This window comes from Alligator mississippiensis, chromosome 1, assembly GCF_030867095.1.
Source record: "Alligator mississippiensis isolate rAllMis1 chromosome 1, rAllMis1, whole genome shotgun sequence".
Taxonomy (NCBI): domain Eukaryota; kingdom Metazoa; phylum Chordata; order Crocodylia; family Alligatoridae; genus Alligator; species Alligator mississippiensis.
The window spans coordinates 235,553,563-235,572,813 of record NC_081824.1 but is presented as its reverse complement, the minus strand read 5'-3'; the positions used below and the strand labels follow the sequence as shown (position 1 = coordinate 235,572,813).

General features: G+C 48.5%; 1 protein-coding gene across 12 annotated transcripts in view; it reads right to left on the bottom strand.

Moving 5' to 3' along the window:
• Window positions 1–19,251, bottom strand: part of SLC8A1 (solute carrier family 8 member A1) — a 349,364-nt gene that overhangs the window by 301,823 nt on the left and 28,290 nt on the right. For 6 of the 12 annotated variants that reach the window (XM_059720279.1, XM_059720281.1, XM_059720282.1 and 3 more), the window contains exon 1: window positions 16,304–16,623. The exons of 1 other annotated variant lie outside the window; for it this stretch is intronic. The gene's annotated coding sequence lies outside the window, so the exon portion shown is untranslated. Of the gene's footprint in view, window positions 1–16,271; window positions 16,624–19,251 lie in introns of those variants that run through there. 5 more of the 12 variants (XM_059720276.1, XM_059720280.1, XM_059720278.1 and 2 more) reach the window with 4 other exon arrangements.

The window sequence follows — 19,251 nt, the reverse complement described above, 5'->3', positions numbered from 1 at the left end:
ATTCACCTTGGTCATTCCAAAAGAAGAATACATAGTGGCCTCAGGGACTCAAATACCTGATTGTCCCAAGCTACGATTACATGCAAATGACCATATGTCATGCTAAACTGAAATGGCTTCTGCCCATCAGAATGCAGGGTAGGCTGCCTGGGAAAGAGAACAAGAGCAAAGAATTAGGAAAAAACTGCAAACATGGCAAAATTATTTAGATGACTCAAGATTGGCAAAAACTGTGAAAATCCTGGCAAAAAAAAAGCTAGGAGACCAAGGCAGCTCAAAGGCAGATGAAAATCAGGGGTGATAAATGTGAGCTATCCTAGCAGTTATTGGCAGACTTTGAACGTTATATGCACTTTACTGGGTCCTAAAGTAACTCCACCTGCTCAACAAAATGACTTGGGTGTTGCCGAGGACACATCCAAAAAATCCTCTGCTTAGTTTGTAGCAACCAATATCACAATGAACAGGAAACTGCATGAAACACAATTCTGAAAAATATTCTAATACTATTGTATAGGTTACAATGAGTTACATCACCTGCGATACCATGGTTCTTTCCAGTTTATTTTGAAAGGGGTGATAGCAAAAAGTACAGGGGTGTTAAGGAAGGATTAGTTAACACAGCGTCCCTTGTGCATGGAGAGACTGAAATAGACTGAGGCTTTTTAGGTTACAGAAGACAATGGTGCTACAAGAAGTTCCCACTGCTACAGAGGCAGATACAGTTCCTTAGAACTGCAAGTGTGCTGCACTGAGGGAAAGCCTGCTTCAAGACTAATAGAGGCTGGTTTTAGCACTCTTATTATTCGGGCTGTTAGAAAATTAGAAAAAGAGGCGTTTTTTAAAGTGAATACAGGAGCCATTTCATCGCATACCACTAGATACAGCAATGGTAACCCTTTAGAAGAGAATTTTACTAGGTATGCAGCCAAACTAAAGTGAATTTATGCTCATTGCGCATCTTTAACCAGAACACAACTTAGTCAATGTCTAACTATTTTGCTTGGGTGTTATGTTGCTTCAGACCAGGTCATAAATAAAATGAGATGTGCTAAATCTGATATGATAACAGATTGACACAGCATCCTTTTTCTTATTATAGGTACATCTGGAATGTTCTAATTTCTTTTTACAATTTGAATTCAAGGAGAAATTTTGTAATGCATAAACATACAAATAAATACTACACTGTTTTTCTAAGTCATGGTTACTTATTGCAGGGAGTAGTTGTTTTAATCCAAAGAACAAAAATATCCCCCCTGCCCTTATTCAATAGATTTCCTCTTTGGGGCCAGTCAGATAGTCTTGCATGTCTAAAATTATTCAAAGCAACCAGCACTGTGACATCCCCTTGGCAAGAGAAGAAAACAGATGGTTCTAGAGAAAATTTTATACTTCGGGTCACTGAGTTACGTTATATAGAATAGCAGTCCCATCACACTTGGGATCAACTCCATAATCTTAAAAGGATGGATGCATTGGTAACTTTAGTCAATAAAATTCCTCCATGGGGATTAATAAATCACTTGAACTTTATTTAAAGGGTTATTCTCTGACTTCAGCATAGGGTCCTTTTTTAACTTGTATTTCAATAGACAATGACAATGAAGTGGAAAATATTGCCACTTGAGCCATTGTTCTGGACTTGTATTTAGTACTCTGTGTATCAAAGGGAAATTCCATTTTTCTGGATATTGCGTGAAAGGAAAAATCTGGAGCTTCTCTAGAGAATCCTGTTATATAGAGAGTTGGCAGAAGCTCTGAAAGATGAAATATAATCAAAACTAATCTTATGTGTCAAGACCTTTTTCTTCCTCCACCCTGGAACAAGCAGCTTGCAAATGGTGAATATCACATCTGCAAGATGAGCCAAACCAAAACCTATAATAATTATGCAAAAATGCCTGGCATAGTCCCTACTTAGGGCCTCAGGTACTACCACAGTTCAAATAATAAAAGGCTGTGTGCAATTGCAATAAATGGGGTTTGTATATAAGGGTACTGCAAGCCAGGAGTTTTCTTGGTCCAAATCCAAGCCAGACCCTAGTTTTTGGTTTAGTGTCAAATCAACAGTAGCCACATCTGCAATCAGGTATGGACAACTCCCCAACCCTTCCTTACTGCAATGCTGAGCACAGGCTACTAGAAACAGAGAAATGGCCTAACTTCTTCAGCCTGTTTTCCTTTTCATTTACAAACTTCTCCATGCATGGGGTGAAAAGCACCTAGGGCAGGCTCCCAGATGACTGACCCACCACACAGAACTAGTTACTATGAAGTAGTCAGCACATCATCAGGTTCATTCTCTCTCTCATTACTCCTAGAATCACAGACAGCAACTCGGCTGCTGAGAGTATCTTATTTGTACAGCCCCTACCACAGGAGGGTCTGATCCCAAATTGGGGCTCTCAGGCATTATCAAGGTACAAATAAGAAAGAGGAAAAGGATTCTGAAATTAAAAAAGGTTTACTTTTAAGCTGGGAGTAAAGTTATTGGTATGCATCAAGAACACTTCAATGGTGATGGGGACACATAGTTCAAGTGCTTTTCCCATCAGTGTCATCAAGGAAAGCACTGGTTAAACCAAGTCATGTTCTAGATCAACCCCAATCCTTAACAACCTATCTCTAGTGTGTGCGCACACACGTCTATCACAGGGAACACCCTTGTACTTCCAGTACATAAACAGTCATGCAAAACACACTTTTCAATTCCTCACAGTCACACTCAGGCTTTCACAGTGAATGGTGTATACTGTGACACCTGTAAGGGGCCATAATCATGGACGGGGTGCCATCATGCTGGGAGCTGTGTGCACATAGGTAATGAAGAGACTACGGGTGCACCAATAGATATTTTTTGGACTGATACCAATGGCCGATTTTTAAGGAGCTATATGGGCTAATACTGATCCTTTTTCGATACGCAGCTGGAGGACAGCATTGGGCTGGTAAGTCTGGTGTGGGAGAAGAGTCGGGGGAGGGAAGGTGCGTGGGGGGGTAGCGGTGAGGGAGTGGGGCACGGGCAGGTGCTGCTCAGCTGGGGCAGGGCACAGGATGGAGCTGCGAACAGTTTGTTGGGGGTGGGGGGGAGCAGGAGGGAGGCACAGGGGACAAGAGCAGTTCCTGCCTGGCACAGAACCTGGGAGGGCATGGGGGGCATGTACCCTTGGATCTGCTTACGCGGGGCGGGCTGGGGCCAGGACTGCGCTGGGCTCTTCCTGGTGGGGGCTGGGCTGGTCTGCACTGTGCTTGGGACAAGCGGCTGCAGCGCTGGGAATGGGTCTACAGGAAGGGGGCTGCAGCCATCCCAAAATTTGCCATAGCCCCCCCAACCTCCACCCCCAGTGCTGCTGTCACCCACCCTGAGCACAGCGCAGCCCAGCCCCCGCTGGGAAGAGCCTGGTGCAGCCTCCAGCCCCAGTAGCATCCCACCCCACGCGCAGATCTAGGGTACACACCCCCATGCCCTCCTGGGGCGCATGCAGTAGCAGGAGCCACCCTCCCACCCCAGATGAGCTGTTTGCAGCTCCATTCCAGGCCCACCCTGCCCCAGTCCCACTCCCTCCCTCACCCTAGGGGCCTTGATCTGCCCCCTCTCATGCTCCTTCCTTCCCCCGACCCCTTCCCCCACACCAGACCTTACCAGCCAGGTGCTGCTCTCCACACTGCCAGGCTGTGTTCCTGGCCCCATGCATGCTGCGACTGTGCGCATGCATGGGGCATTTATCGGCCACATTATCACCCACATCAGGCAAAAAAAGCCGATTTCCAATACTTTTAATTTTCTTTATATTGGTGCCGATCCAATATGGGACCGATGCAACAGTGCACCTATAGAAGAGACAGTTCTTGCTCCACAGAACCTACAGTCTAAGCAAGCTCTCACCTTGCCTGTATTCAGATGCAGCCCCACAGACCTGGATGTAGTAGTGATGTCCAGAATGTGTTGCTTGCACAATGAGAAAAAAGCATGGCACTGGCTATGAGCTCCCATGGCACCCAGACACCGCCCGAAGGGAGATGATGAGACACTGTGGCACACAATCTTCTGCTCACACTCCTCAATTTGGCCAGGATTGTTCCAGGTTTTGGAAATGAACCTGGATAATTGCTTATGCCCCAGCACTCCTGATAGCTACACAGATCACCCCCCGCCCCATCCCCTTCTACTCCCAGGAATAAAGCAGAGCTGCTTCTCAATTCTTCCTCCCTGGGGGTACTGATCATCTGGGAGCTTCCTCACCAAGCTGGAACCAACCACCCACTCCCATTCAGACAGAGCCAACACCCATATTACATATGCTCTTGTCCATCTCAGACCCCTGTAAAGAATGTGCTGTGGAGAAGGCCTGGGTAGGAAGGGAAGGAGAAACACAGGTGAGCCCCAGGTACATGTGGTCTCTACACACCCCTGCACCCTGGGATGAAGTGAACATGATGCTTTGTACCATCCCCAGTGTGGACTGACCAGGGCCTAGCAGGCAGTCTGAAGAGGTGTTACTGCAGTATTTGGGCAATGGGGCCTGAAGGGAGGCAAGAATACTGCAGTGTCCAGCCCCCCACTGAGACCTAGGGCTGCTTCCATGCTATTGCATTTGCTTACTGTATTTGGTGGGCTGAGGCTTTCAAACCCAACCAGCTCCCCAAGCTGAGCTCCCAAGGCTGTTTTCCTCACATACAGCAGGTAAGATTGTTGCCTTTCAGATTCCCCTCAAGTTCTGACCTTTTAATTAGCTTATTTCTATGCATCTAAGCTTCTAACCACCCTTCCCACCTTCCCCATGTATGATTCATGCTGTTCAGGCTCTTTGTTTGCTGTTAGTAGAACAGATTTCAGTCCCTCTATTTTTTTTTCATAGAGTGCTACTTCTCTCTTCCAGCCGCTGTCTTCTCTTCTTGGGAGATGACTTGTGTTTGGATATCTTGCCTTGCTGTGTCAGGTTCCGAACCCCTTTGTTCTTTTAAAAATCATTTGTGACTGGGCTTATAACTCGTTTGCAATATGTTGACAGCAGCATTTGTATTCAGACTGCTGAAAACTATTATCAGGCTGGGTGCTTTTATGACAGCCCAAAAAGTGGGTAACGCAGAGATTGTCTAGTACTAGTTTCCCAAGAAATGAGTAATGTGAGAGAGACAAAAAGAGATACTTTCCATAATGAATTATTTTTCAAGTATTCAACAGAGAATGCACTGCAGCACAGAGCAGCTGTAACACAGCAATATTTCCAATGTTACAGGCACAGCTGGAGGTGTCCAACCTTGCCTAACCTGCTGTAACATCAGCCCCATAATAAACATACATTTAATGCTGGTTACACTGGGGATGGATATCCTCTCATCCATATCACTGGTTCAGAAGAGACAGGTATAAAAGACCAACAGGCTTGGAAGTATCCTGTCCAATATAAGGATGTCCAGATTGGTTGTGGACTTTCCAGTGTGGTCTAGTGCTGAACCATCCACATAATGAAAATGTTCTTCCTAACATCTGTGCTAAGTTTCCCTTGTTGCAGTGCAAGACATAACTATTTGTAAAGTCCCCTGAGGTCACAAAGTATGGTCTATCTCTATCCTCTTCATAAGCAATGCATCAGTACAGGGCAACCCCAGGCCAGCCCCATTTGTTCTGTCAGCTGCTGAGGGCTAACCTTTAGGGCTGTGTGAAACAGCACTGCTGTGTTTTGACTTCTGTTTTGCCATTTTGAAGGGACAGTGTTTTGTTTTGTTGTTTTGTTTCAAAGCACTGTTCCGTTCGTTTTGTCAAAACTGTTTCGCTGTTTTGCCAATAGGCTATAATGGGGAATCATGAAAATGCCTATAGCATTGTCATTTACTGCCTGATTCAGATTAAATTTACAGGGATGGTAGCCCCTTCTGAGGGCATGAAGCCTGCCAAGTTTCAAGGAGATAGGTGCAGGGGTTTCTGGGAAACTGCACCTCAAACTGCTAAAAGCAAAACTCGTGCCACTTGCTAGCAGTGGCAGCCTCCTGCCATCCTGAGCACAGATCTGGGGCCTGCATGCCTAGGAGGAGCTCAGCAGTGCTGAGAGGGCAGGTTGAGCTCCATGGGGCAGGTGGAGCCACTTGGAGCACAGCCTTGGCTCCAAGTGCAGCGTTGGCGAGCACAGCCTGGTGGCTGAAGGCTCTGCAGCCCCACGGAGGTGAGCCTGGTGGCAGGAGGCAGCAGAGAGCCAGTGGTGGGGCTGTTTGGAGCGCAGCCCTAGCTCAGAGCGCAGGCCTGGCCAGTGGATCTCCCCACCCTCCCACCACCAGGCTCAGCTCTGTGGGGCTAGCGGAGCCACTCAGAATACAGCCTGCTGGTGGGAGGCAGGGAGAGGCAGGGCTGCGCTCTGAGTGGCTCCGCTAGCTCCACGGAGCTCAGCTCAGTGGCAGGAGAGCCGGTGGTGGAGCCGCTCCAAGCACAGCCCTGGCCAGTGGCTCTCCTCTGCCTCCCGCTGCCAGGCTCAACTCCGTGGGGCTGTGGAGCCTCCAGGCGCCGGGCTGTGCTCACCAGGACTGCACTTGGAGCCAAGGCTGCGCTCTGAGTGGCTCCGCCAGCCCCACGGAACTTAGCGGAGGGAGGCAGGGGAGAGCCAGGGCTGTGCTTTAAGCATCTCCACCAGCCCCCTGGAGCTCAGCCTGGCAGCAGGAGAGCCAGGGAGAGCGCTGCCCTGGTGAGCACAGCCCAGAGGTGGGAGGCTCCGCAGCCTCACAGAGCTGAGACTGGCAGTGGGAGGTGGAGGAGAACCACTAGCCAGGGCTGTGCTTGGAGAGGCTCCACCACTGGCTCTCCCACCACTGGGCTGAGTGCCATGGGGCTGGCAGAGCCACTTGGAGCACAGCCCTGGCTTTCCCCTGCTTCCCACCACCAGGCTGCCTCAAAACGTTTCGAGTGCCTTCATTTTGTTTCAAAGCTGTTTTGAAGCCTTTTGTTTCATTTTGATTTCATTGTTTTGAGCTTGAAATGCATCATAACAGCTTTGAAACAAAACACCTGTTGAAATTTTGCACAGCTTACATGATTCCTCCACTAGGGTGAAAGATTAACCAATTCCTGCCCAGTTTCTGGGGCTGCATGGGTTTTGGGATCAATCATGGAAGTGATCTCTCACAATGCAGACACTTGTTCTGATACCCAGAAGACAATATCATAGGCTGGTTTCACACAAGCCATCACCATGTTTCTAGCAGGTAGCTATTAACATTCCATTGCCCCCCAACTGGGTGGGATGCAGCCCCACAGCACATTTTAGAGAAGCACAGGTAACTGTTGTGCCAGATAGCATACCAGCAGCCCAGAGGTTTCCAGCATCCATGAAAATGTGTTTTCAGTTATTCCTTCCACAGACCCTTCACATCCCCAGCCTCACAGTCTGGGACAGACAGCAATGTTCCAGGAACAGGGAAGCACAAGAGGAGTATCCCCTGCTGGAAGCAATTTCATTTAAAGGATGAGGAAAACTCAGTTCACGTAATACAACTATCTTTCTCCTTCTTGTGTCCATCTCAGCAGACTGCAGCATTACAAGCATTGCCAGGGGAGAAGTGGAATCTTTCAAGTGGCTCAGCTGCAAGCCATATAAGGTGTTAAATAAAAACCAGGCACTAACAGAAAGCCACTGCAGAGTTTGGTGCATGGCATCACCTGATGACAGTAAGACACAGTCTTTAGCAGTCAGGCTGTCCATCCCTGTGTGCCTCCTTCCATTTCCAAGTGGATTAATCTATCTATCTATACGTGACCCACTGTGAAAGGAGACCCAAACTTTCATCAATGGACATGGCATCATATGCCTATTCCCTCAGCTGGCACCCTAGGCCTGACAGTGTGTGCTTCTCTCATGGTTCAGGCCTATAGCCAGTTAACATGTAATCTCCCCTCCTTTTCCAGGGATCCACTGGGTAGTTTTCCAGTACCACATCTGGTCTCCTCTTCAATCACAAGACAGTGGGTTTACCTCCAAGTCCCCAAAAAGCAGTCACCCTCAAGCTACATCTCTGCTTACCCCATGCTTCAGTGTCTAATTCCACCTGAACTCACACTCTGTGCGCTTTTCTGGAGGTAGATGCCAGGGATTCTCAACAAGGGTACTGCATCACCTTACGGTGCCTTAAGATCCTTTCAAGGCTGCTACTCCACAGAGTTAGCAGCTATTCCTTCCTATTAGGTGTGCAAACATGATTCACAAGATAAACCTAAAGATTTCAAATAGGAAATCATAGTGTTAGAAGCATTCTAACCTGTTGTGGTCTTTCTGAGTTCTTTGCAAAAGAAATGCCCTATTATTTTTCTGTAGTTAAAAGACAAGTGAAAAATAAGAGCTGGCATTTTCTGAGGCATACCTTGAGCCTAAAAAGGTGGAGAACCACTGGTCTAGGGACTCACAGGGGAAAAGAGGGACAGGAGAGAGGGCCTCGAGTCACTCCTGCTACTTGATCATGTAAAAATGGGATTTAATATCCAGATTCCGAAGCTACCAAAGGGGGCAGGCAGAACTTCTTCCTCTTTGTGGTTACCTTTTCTAGACAAGTAGTGTCATGTCCATCATTTGGATTAAGCTAGTCCAGATTTCTAGCAGACAGAGGGAAAGAGTTTTGTGCTCCTGTTAATTCAGGTAAAAAGAAGAGACATAGTCAGGTGCCCACAGCATACTGAAGCCAGTGCTTCCTGAAGTGTTTATTTCCTGCAGTATCTCAGACATCACGGCAGAGTAACTGTCGACAAATGCTGGCATTTTAGAGGCAAGCAGTGTTTACGGATGGGGAAAACATCGGAAGGCAGAAATAGGTTCAGCAACCTGCCTGGAAGGCTGTGCCATCTGCTGGATTTGGGATGGAGTCTGTTCCAATCCAGACCCTGATTCAAAGTGTAGCTTTAGCAGATCAGTTCTCCTAACCGTGATCTTTCTTCCTATGAAAGAACGCTTGCCTCTCTTCCAAGCAAGATGTGTGCTAGGGCTGGACTTAGAGATGCCTGGAGGAAAATCCGTGTATCAAAATAAGGTGCTATCTCTTTGTCAATGCAGGGTGGTAGAACTTTAACTCACAGCTTGGTCTCCTGGGTTCCCAGCCTCCATAGAAACCTGCCACTCCGGACTCACAAGGTCTCTTGGAATAGCCTGTGACCCCCACCCCGCATGTCACAGCAATTTCTAGCACATCGCAACCTAGACTGCATCAGTATAAATAACCACTCAAACTTTTCCAAATATAGTCAAAGGCACCAGTCCTCAATGAAGCCAACTAAGTAAAAACAAATATCAGGCCACTGTTTTCTAAATAGGACATTTGAAAGTTAGAACAATTATCAAGCCATGACTGATTTTTCCAAATATCCTATCTTCCAGATACAGTGTTTAATTCCCTCCCACAATTTCCTCAGCAACATTCCAAAATAAACAAGTAAATAAAGAAAATAAATCTTCCCCCATATAAAATTTCAGGCAAAAAGGGCTAAGTTTGGGTGCAGCTGGTGAGGGCTGCCTCACAATGCTATTGACAGAGATTTCAGTCACTATTTCTTAGCAAGCAAACCCAATAGCTTTCTCCCTCAGAAACAGCTGTTTTACCCCAAATGGGGTGATGCCTGTGAGGGAAGTGAAGTGAAACTAGGAGCTAAAAAACAACTTATTCCTCTTTCTCCACTCCGCCCCCTCCTCCAGTCCCAGTGTCATCACATCTCCCCTCCTTTCCAGTCCTGTTTCCAAAACATGTCTTTCTCTCACCCTTTTACCATTATTCTTTTAACTTTTCTTTGCTTGAACAAGCACCCTAACCTGCCACAGGTAAAGCAGGGGAACCATGGCAGCCAACGTCCTGCTTCTATAAAATGTTGTCAATACATGCTCAAGAGGTCCCGGGGAGAGGGCCACACTTCCTGCTACAGAAGAAGGCAAAAACCCCAAGGCCTGTACCAATCTGACCATGGTGGAGGGTAACTGGTTTAATGGCTAAGCCATCAGACTGGCACTCTGGAGAGCCAGATTCAACCCCTGGCTGTCCTACAAACTCCCAGCACAGGCCTGGATCAGTTCTTTCACATAGCCTGTGCCTCCATTCTCCTTTCATAACATGGTGTTACTTACACTGGCACTGGGAAGGTACAACTTAGATGCAAGAGGTGTCACAGGTGTTGGAGACAGTGGGGGATAGCAAGAAAGAGACATAAAACAGAGCACCCAGGAAAGAGTAGAGGGGGGAGGGAGCAAGAATTGAGTTTTGTGGGAGCTCTGAGGCTCACAAAAGGCTGGAGTGAAATTCAGCCCCGCAGAGAGGGGCTACATGACATCTATGCATCACTGTTGATAGCCAGGCCTTCCATCAGCCCTCTGCCAGAAGGTGAGTGTCAGGAGAGGAGGATCTGAGGTGAAAGAGCATAGGAAGAAAGGTAGGGGGGCAGCAGCTGGGAAGGCCTCTGGCACAAAAACGGCCAAAGTAGTGAGCAAAGGAGCAGCTAAAAGGGAGGGGTGAGGAAGAAATGCAAAAGGTGGTTTGACACAGCTTCCACTTGTAGGCAAAAACTACCCAGAATATGATTAGGAGTGGAAGGAAAGAGCCAGAAAGATGAAGGGTGTGTGTGAGAGCAGGTGGGTGGAGGGAGCAGAAGATAAAGCAACCTTGAATATAAAGCGGCAAGTGTCAGAGGTTGAGCAGGTGGTCTGGAAGGAGCAGGCAGGTCAGCATAGGACCAATATACCAAATGAAAAGAAGCTTGAGATGCTAGACAGCTTGTTAGCAATACATGTTATTAAATTGGGGTGCTTCTGGAGACCTGAATGGCCTGTACATCAGCAACTGATACAACAAGAAGATGTTTCCAGAGCCCTCCACTAACCGTCATGTACAGATTTCTTATGCATACAACCGTGCTAAGGTAAGGAAGTCTCTCCCAAAAGGAGTCTTCAAAACCAGCTGCTATTTTAATGTTGGCTCTTAAGCAAAGTTCACTGTGAGGCCAGACATTTCAGTAATAGCTCCCTGCAGCTCCCTCTCCTCCCCAAAATGCCCAGAACAGATGGCAGAGAAATTCTGAAGGCTCCTGGAAAGTGGGTGCTTTCCAGCCCCAGCAAGTAGTTGTGAAGCAGGCTTTTCTTCCCCTGGAAGAGTAACTCGCTTCCTGTTAGGTATGCAGGAATGTTTAGTCCGAAAACTCCACGTGTAGCCAGCAATTCTAGGTGCATCCATTTCTGATGCCCAACACTGCTCACCCAGAAGTGATCGGAGTATCTGAGGGCCAGTGCCAAGCACTTGCTGAATGTTGCCTTTAAAGTGTTCCACTCTGGACACTCCAAACCAAAACAATTTCTAGTCATTTTCACAGAAATTTGGCTGCTGTTTGCTCTGACAGTGCCTTTAAGTCATGTGGTGCATTTTCTGCTCCTTGACTGATTTTTTTTTAAAACAGACAATTGTCAAATGACAAGCAGCAAACGGAACACTTCTAGTGCAAATACAAGAAAATCTTTTTGTATTTGTGAGGGAAGTTGGTCCTATGGGTGTGGCACATGGCTGGGACTCAGGAGATCACTTGATTGGTTACTGCCACCATCACGGACACCTCTGTGGCTTGGGCTGAGTCACTTGGGCTCAGATTCTCCAGGATATCCAGGCACCTAATTCCTGTTCAAAACACAGCTCCAAGGGAATTTGAGGATCTGGGTCTTTTATCTTTGTACCTTAGCCCCTTTCTATAAAACAGGGATCAAAACCCTGTGGATTTGTCTGCCTTTGTCGTGTCTATGTAAGCTGGAAGCTTTTTAGGGATGGGGGCTGCCTCTTATATTTTTCATACAGCACCTAACAGAATGAAGGTGCGGATCTCAGTCATGATCTCTACATGTTACCGTAATCCACATAAGAAAATTCCTTTTCAAGCTCTGCCAGCACTGCAGTGACTACCAGCATTTTTACAATTCTTGATCAAAAATACCTCTTAAAGCCCACAAACAACAGCAAGTCCTATTCCCACTGTGAGTTATGTTGCTTTTGGTTGATATATTTGTGAAACTGTTTCTCCAAACTTATGCATATGGACTAAGTAATAGCTTGGTGTAAGGAATGCTAACCTGCCAAGGCCGAATCCTTGGGTTCTAGATCTGCACCTGGGTAAAAAATGCAGGACCTGGTGAAGAGAAAGAACTGATTACCGTGACATATGTTGAGAGGATACCACAGGAGTGCAAAGGCAGTCTCAGCATGTTTTTCGAGTGTGTTGGAAAATTTTGGTACAGATCATAGAAAAGCCAGCTTGTGGGGGAAGCTCTTCTTAAGTTGCTGCTCATAAACAGAGAGGAGTTGTTTGAGAGCATGAAGATAGAAGGTAACCTGGGTGACAGTGACTAAAAAATGTTACAGCTCAAGATCCTAAGGAAAGGAAGGTAGGAAAGCACCAGAATAAAGATACAAGTCATCCCTGACCAGTCCAATTTCCTTCCATGACAAAATGACAGATTTTGTGGATGAGATGAAAACAGTAGATGAAATATTCTTCAACTTCAGCAAGGCTTTTAACACAATCTAGACTAGAGCATGGTAGATGTAGAACTAGTTTGTTCATCAAATTCAAAGAGTAGTCATCATCAAGGGCTTGATTTCTAACTGGGAGGAGGATCAAACAAGGTTCCCCAGAGGTGAGTCTTGAGTTCAGTCCAACATTGTTTAATATCTTCACAAATGATTTGGAGGATGGGATTGAGTGCTTACTTACTATATGTGCAGATGACATTATGATGGGTGAAGTTGCCAACATTTTGGATAAGATTAGGATTCAGAATGACCTTGATAAACTAGAAAAAAAATGTTCTTAAATTAATCAAATGAAATTAAGTAAGACAAGTGCAAAGTCCTGCTCTTAAAATGGAACGATCATATGTGTAAATACAGATTAGGAAATGACTGACTAGGCTGCAGAAGAGGACCTGGGGATTATCATGAACCACAAGCTGAATAAGACAACAGTGAGCTCTTGTTCTCTTGCTGCAAAAAAAAAGCCAACAGCATGCAGGGTTGTTTTAACAGGAATGGCACTTTCATAGTCATGGGAAGTGATTCCGACTAAGAAAGCCTCCTCTGGAGTGCTGCATCCAGTTTTGTGCACTGCAGTTCAAGAAAGATACAGACAAATTATATAGTCCAGCAGAGAGCAACACAAAGTATTAGAGGTCTGGGAAATACATGGAGATAGACCATTATCTGTGGCCACAGGGGACAGGACAAGTAGTAATTAATGATCTTACCTTGCAAGAAGGGAAATTTAGGTTGGATATTAAGAAGAACTTTCTAACAATGGATGTGGTTAAGCATTGGAACAGATTACCTGGACAGATTGTAGAAGAATCTCATTCTTTGGAAACTTTTAAGGACAGGTTAGATAAACACTTGGCTGGAATAGTTTATTTGGAGATGATTCAACAAACAGCATGGGGCTGGACAAGATAACCTCCTAAGGTCCCACCCAGCCCTACTTTTCTAAGATTCTCTACCCAGAGTACAAATCTCCTCCTCCCCCCACCCCCCCCCAAAAAAAGCTACATGAAACCAAGTTCAATCTTGGTAGTGACAGCCCTGAGGCTTGGAGCAGAGCAGATTACTGCTGAGTATACTGCAGGGATAGACAGAGAAACAGGAGCCTTTGAGGACCACTCACTGTCTTGTGCAGCCACCGACAACATGATGTGAGCATAAAATGGCCCTGTTTTAATCCCATACAATTCTGTACTGCTGTCAGAAGCATAGTGAAATAGACCCCTTAAACACAAAAAGCCTGAAATAGTACATGCTACAAAAAGATGCCAAGTACCAGGATCTTGGGAGAGAACTACAGCCAGAAATTTTGCTAGGTACTTGATGAACATCAGCAAAGAAAGAAAGTGGTTTTGTTGGTGCGTAAACTTTTAACAGCCCCAACTGTGCCAGGCAAACCATTGAGGAAGACTAGGCTTGTAGACTTTATCTGAGTTTTGTTATATTTAAATCCAAGATGGTGCAACAGAACTTACTGCAAGAATGAACAACATCAAGCAGGGCAGCTGTCAAAGCATTTTTTATAGCTGTACACAAGAGATGCTTGTAAGATATGAGGCAGAGTGGAGTTTTATTTGGTTGGAGGCAGTTATGAGTAGAGATGGTACAGAAGCTCTAGCAAGTTTAAGCTCCAGAAATGCAAGACATTTTACCACTCTTGAGCACAGGGAACTTGTTACTCATCTAGCCTCAGAAGGATGTAACAGCTGTAAACAGGATAAAAAACCCTGTGGAAAAACACTCTGTTAAAAAGAGAGAGAAAGAGAAAGAGAGAGATTTGTTAAGCACACCTGAATGCACGCAGGCCAGCTATCTGAGAGTTGTCAGTTCTTGCCATTTTATCACGAGTCTTACAATAATTGCATTTTTTCTCTGTTGCGGGAGTCCTGTTTATATAGAAGAATCTCAGCTTTCATTAGAAAAAGAGTAAGTTTCACAGCCTTCTGGCTGTGGAGAACAGCATGAAAATATACCCTAGTGGATCCAAAAGGCAAATAAAAAGATTTAAAAAAAAAAAGCCCCAAAAATACCTCCTGATTTTTAAGTCGCACGATTGCATGGTCTGACTCATGATTCTTCAACGTCTGAAGTTGGCAGTCTCACCTTCTGCAACGTGTGAGTGAAAAGAGTAATACACATAAATGTACACACACAAGTGCGACCTGGTGCTTTTACTACAGCTTTCATTTTTAGACTTCTGATGTTCCTTTGTGTCTGCTCCGTTTCTGCAATGTTTTGGCAGTCAGCTTTCACCCTCAAGACATTGCGGATTGTGAGGCTGTTCAGCACAGCTTGGCCGGGAAAGAAGAGGCAAGGCTACTTTTAAAGAATTAAACTAAACTGACTGGTGAGACCTAACCATGCTTCCACTTAGACAAAGCCTACCGGAGGAGTGCTGTTTAACAGAGTTCCCCTTAGTGCCGATTCCACATTGCTGCTGGGAAAGAGAACTGTAGTTTAATCAGGTCTGCAGGTATCTCTATTTATTTTACCTCTGAAACAGATTAAATGTCTAAGGGGAAGGAACCAGGGGGTTTGTTCTGCAAGGCAATTGTAAACCCCCCCCCACAAAACCTCAACAAACCCCAAACCCCGCACAAAATCCAAGGCTTGGCAGCATTTGTTAAACCCAGCAAATTAATTAAGCCAGAGACCCATTTTGCAAATGTGTTGCTTTCCTTTCTCTTGCGAAACTGAGCCACCTTTACAAAGAAATTAAGCAGCTTACTGTGAGCCATGACAGAGGTGCTCATCCCTTCGGAGGTTAATTCTGGTTTAGCTCTGGGCTTTATTTACCCCGCTGGGAGATGAGGGGTTTGGCCTATTGGCCTGGCATACACGGGAGGGGTTGGTCTCTGACACAGCACCCTGGCGTCGGGGGCAGACCATCTGCCTGCTACAGACAAACCTGGAAAGCGCGTGCCCCCTGCTCGGCCCTCACCCTGGGCTTTACCTTCCGCAGCGCCATCCCCTCAACGGCTCCCTCTGCGCCAGGCAGAAGGGTTGGCGACCACGTCCCCAGGGCAGGTGAGCCATGCCCCGGCTCTGCCCACAACCTGCTGCTGGGGAACCACACTCCCCCGACAGGCCCTTGGGGACAGCCAGCCCGGGAAGGAAGGACCAGCCCTGGGCAAGGCGGGCGGAGCCGGGAGCGCCAACTGCGGCATCCCCGCGCTGCAGCGGTGCCGGCTCTGCCCGGACCCGGTGCCCGGCAGTTCTGTCGGCCCCAGCCCTGCGCCTGCCCCGCCGCTTTTGTCTCGCCACAAGCTCCCGCGGCGGCGGCGGGCTGCAGCACCAAGCCCTTCCCCGCCCGGGGGTCGCAGAGCAGCGCCGCTCCGCTCCGTGCCGCGAGGGCAGGGCAGGGGACCGGCGCGCTGCCCCCGGCGGGAGAGGGAAATACGAATCTCCAGCGCGGCACGAGCCATTCATCATCCTGGCCCGGCCCGGCCCGGCCCGGCCCGGCCGCGTCCCCCTGCACGGCGCCCGGGGCCAGGCTGGAGCAGGCTGCTGCGGCGGGCAGGTGCCTCCGCGCGGGTGTGTGTGTGTGTGTGTGCGCGCGCGGGCGGGCGTCTCCTCGGGAACTGCGCGCACACACACACGCACACACACACGGAGGCGCGGCCCCCGCGCTGGGGACACACAGGTGTGCGCAGCCCCGCGGCGGCACGGATGCAGCGGGGAGTCGCCCCGCGGTCCCCTCCCGCCACCCCGAGCCCGGCCGGCCGCGGCAACCCCCGCGGTACCTGGCGGCGGCGCCTCCTCGCCGCGCTCCTACCTGGCGGCTCCTCACAGAGGCACCGGGGCCAGCATCGCTCGGCGGCGGCGGCAGCGGCAGCGGCGGGAGCAGGGGCGGGCGGGCGACGCTCGCCGCTTCTCTCACACACACGCACACACACACGCGCGGGCACGGCCACGCGCCTCAGTGCGGCGCGTGAGGCGGGGCGAGGGGGTGGCGATGGCGCGGCGGCGGCTCCCGGCTGCCTCCCCCCGCGCTGGGAGCCTCGGCGGCGGCGCAGCGCCAGCCCCTTATCGCCGCCGGCCGCCACAGCCCTCCCACCCGCGCGCCGCACCGCCCCCCGCACGGGGCAGCTGGGGCAGGGGGCGGCCCCGGGGATGCTGCCGGCGGGAGCGGACCCGGCCCGCCCAGCCCCGTGTGGCGGGAGCCCCTGAGGCGCGGCCGGGCGCCGCCAGCTCGTTTGAAGGCGTGAGTAGAGAAGCACGTAGCAACCGAGCGCATAAGCCAGGCCCCGCCGGCCCCGCCGCCCAGCCCGTGTCGAAGGGGCTGCGCGCTGCCCTGGCACCCCCTGACAGCCGTGGAGGGGCTGCCCCGGCCCAGTGAGAGGTGCCTGCCGCCCCGAGGGAGTTGGAGAACCGCTGCCCCAGAGGCCAGAGCAGCAAGGCCCCCGTGCAGGGATGGAGTGACCTGCCTCGGGTCCTCACTGGCAACAGAGCTGGGAAGTGGCTGCTGTGACCTGCGAATGCCCCAGAAAGGCCTTCCCTTCGACTCGGGGATGCCCACCCTGTGGAAGCACAGGGCCCCACTTGGTCGGTAAGAGGGTCAACCATCCCAGCCAACGCAGCTGTAGGATGGGGCTAGGAAGCTCCAGGCTTGCCCCACTGCTCTCAAGTCACGTAGTTTTAATCTGAGTGTGTGCACATGAGCGGGCACAGGGAGACTTGTTGCTCCTCAGTTTTCTGATGTGACCTGCCTGGAGACATCTCTAACGGGGAGGGCTGTAGGTGAATGCTTCCCTCAGCCTCTGCCAGCTCCAGTGAAAACCAGCCATCTCTATTGTGCCAGCCTGTCCCGCCCTGCAGGCAGGACTCTATGCCATGCACGGGAGCTTAAAAGGATCACGTTTAATAGCACGCACTTCAAGGCAGAATTGTGTTTTTAAAAAGTCATTGAGTGACCCTCTACAGTTAAGTCCGCAGGTGTAACAAGAATTGCTAATAAGTACAACCACTATTCCTGCTTCTGCTTGCTATTAAATTCGACCATCACATCCCACTAGCAGTGCCTTTATTTTCTGTTACCACTGGCAACACTGTGTAAAAGTCATCGGTACATTTATTGCATAGCTCTAGAATCGGGACAATGAGCCAGTCATTTTCAGTAGATTTTATTAACTCTCCTTTTATGGCTAGACTTCCCCCTTCCCTTGCACTGGGGTGCAGAATGATGCCAAACTCCTGCTCTGCATTTAGAATCAAGTGCCCTGAAAGGGAAAAGGCAGAGTTGTCAAGCTACTTGCATAAGGACACTCCCCATCCCACAACAGCCCCCACTGGCATTGCTTACCCTTGCCAGGGCCTTGAGAAAAAAAGTTGATCTGAGGAGGTAGGTCTCTGTGCCTCTTCTCCGCAGGCAGAAGAGCTTGACTCCATGGATCTGCTAGCAGATTTGGAGCCTTTATTAGCAATTGTAGCTCCCTGACCACAAAACATGTGCATGGATAACTTTCCTCTAGTGAACACAGTTCTACCAATAGTTACCTGCTTAAAGGCAAACTACTTCCATTTTACCCTGCATATTTATTTTTCATGTTCAGGTCTCCCCAGTGCCTCCTACTGGTTAATTTACAGATCAATTTTGGTCAAACTTTTCATTACAACACCCTCGGGTGCCTTGAGATCCTTTCTAGTGTTCCCCTGGGATGCCACACCAAGTTAGCACTGTTCGGTGTACAAACCTGATTCACAAGACAAACCCAGAGATTTCAAATAGGAATCCGTAGTGTTAAAAACATTCTGACCTGTTGTGGTCTTTCTAAGTTCTCTGTGACAAACTGTCATTCCATTGTTTTCCCGTAGTCAAAATATGAGTGAAAAATAAGAGCTGGCATTTTTTGAGCAATGCGCTGAGTCTAATGAGGGGTGCCTCGAGTCTAAAAAGGTTGAAATTACTGCATTAGAAGGAGGGGTTCAGGAGAAAATACCAATATGTGAACCCTCACCATCAGGACAATTAGAAACAGTATTAACAATAATATTTGTTAACATTACATTGCTGCCTAAAGGTTCCAACCAAGATCGTTTTGCTTGTAGCTGCACATCGAGAGAGAAAGAGCATGTCCCTGCCTCAAAAGCATGGCTCAGTTGTCCCCAGCCCCGGCCTTATGGTTAATGCCACTGATGCCTGCAGAAGACTTGACTTCCCACAGATATGTATATCTGCAAGTTGGCAGGAGAGCAAAGGCTGTCCATGGGGCATTACTTGCTTAGTGTTGTTGCCATGGGCCAGCAAAGCTGGTGGACCATTGGTATATAGTCCAAGGTCCTGATTCTGCAACTCACTATGAGCAAGTACAGTTAAAGTTAGAGAAGGGCCTTGCCCAACTACATTGCTTTCCAGGATCCAGCTCCAGTCAGGCAAGATGAAGAAAGTCTGGGAGAAAAGAAGTACTGTTATCCCCAGTACAGTTTAGAAAAGAAGTACAGTTTAGGGAAAGGGAACTGAAGCACAGAGAATTTAAGGTATTTGACCAAGGGACTAAAGGGACTACAAGATGTGCTGGAAGATTGCTAGAGAAAACACTTGGTCAGAATTTTGGGTGAATGGAAAAGGGGGAAAGTTATCAAAAATGAGAAAGGGCAGTGAGACTTTTTTTTTTCCACTGGAAGTGTCAGTGTAGTTCAGTGACAAGAGTGTCTACCTGAGAGCCCCACAGCACTTAAGGAAGAGGCATAACTGGCCAATACTGTGCACTGGGAATGGGGATA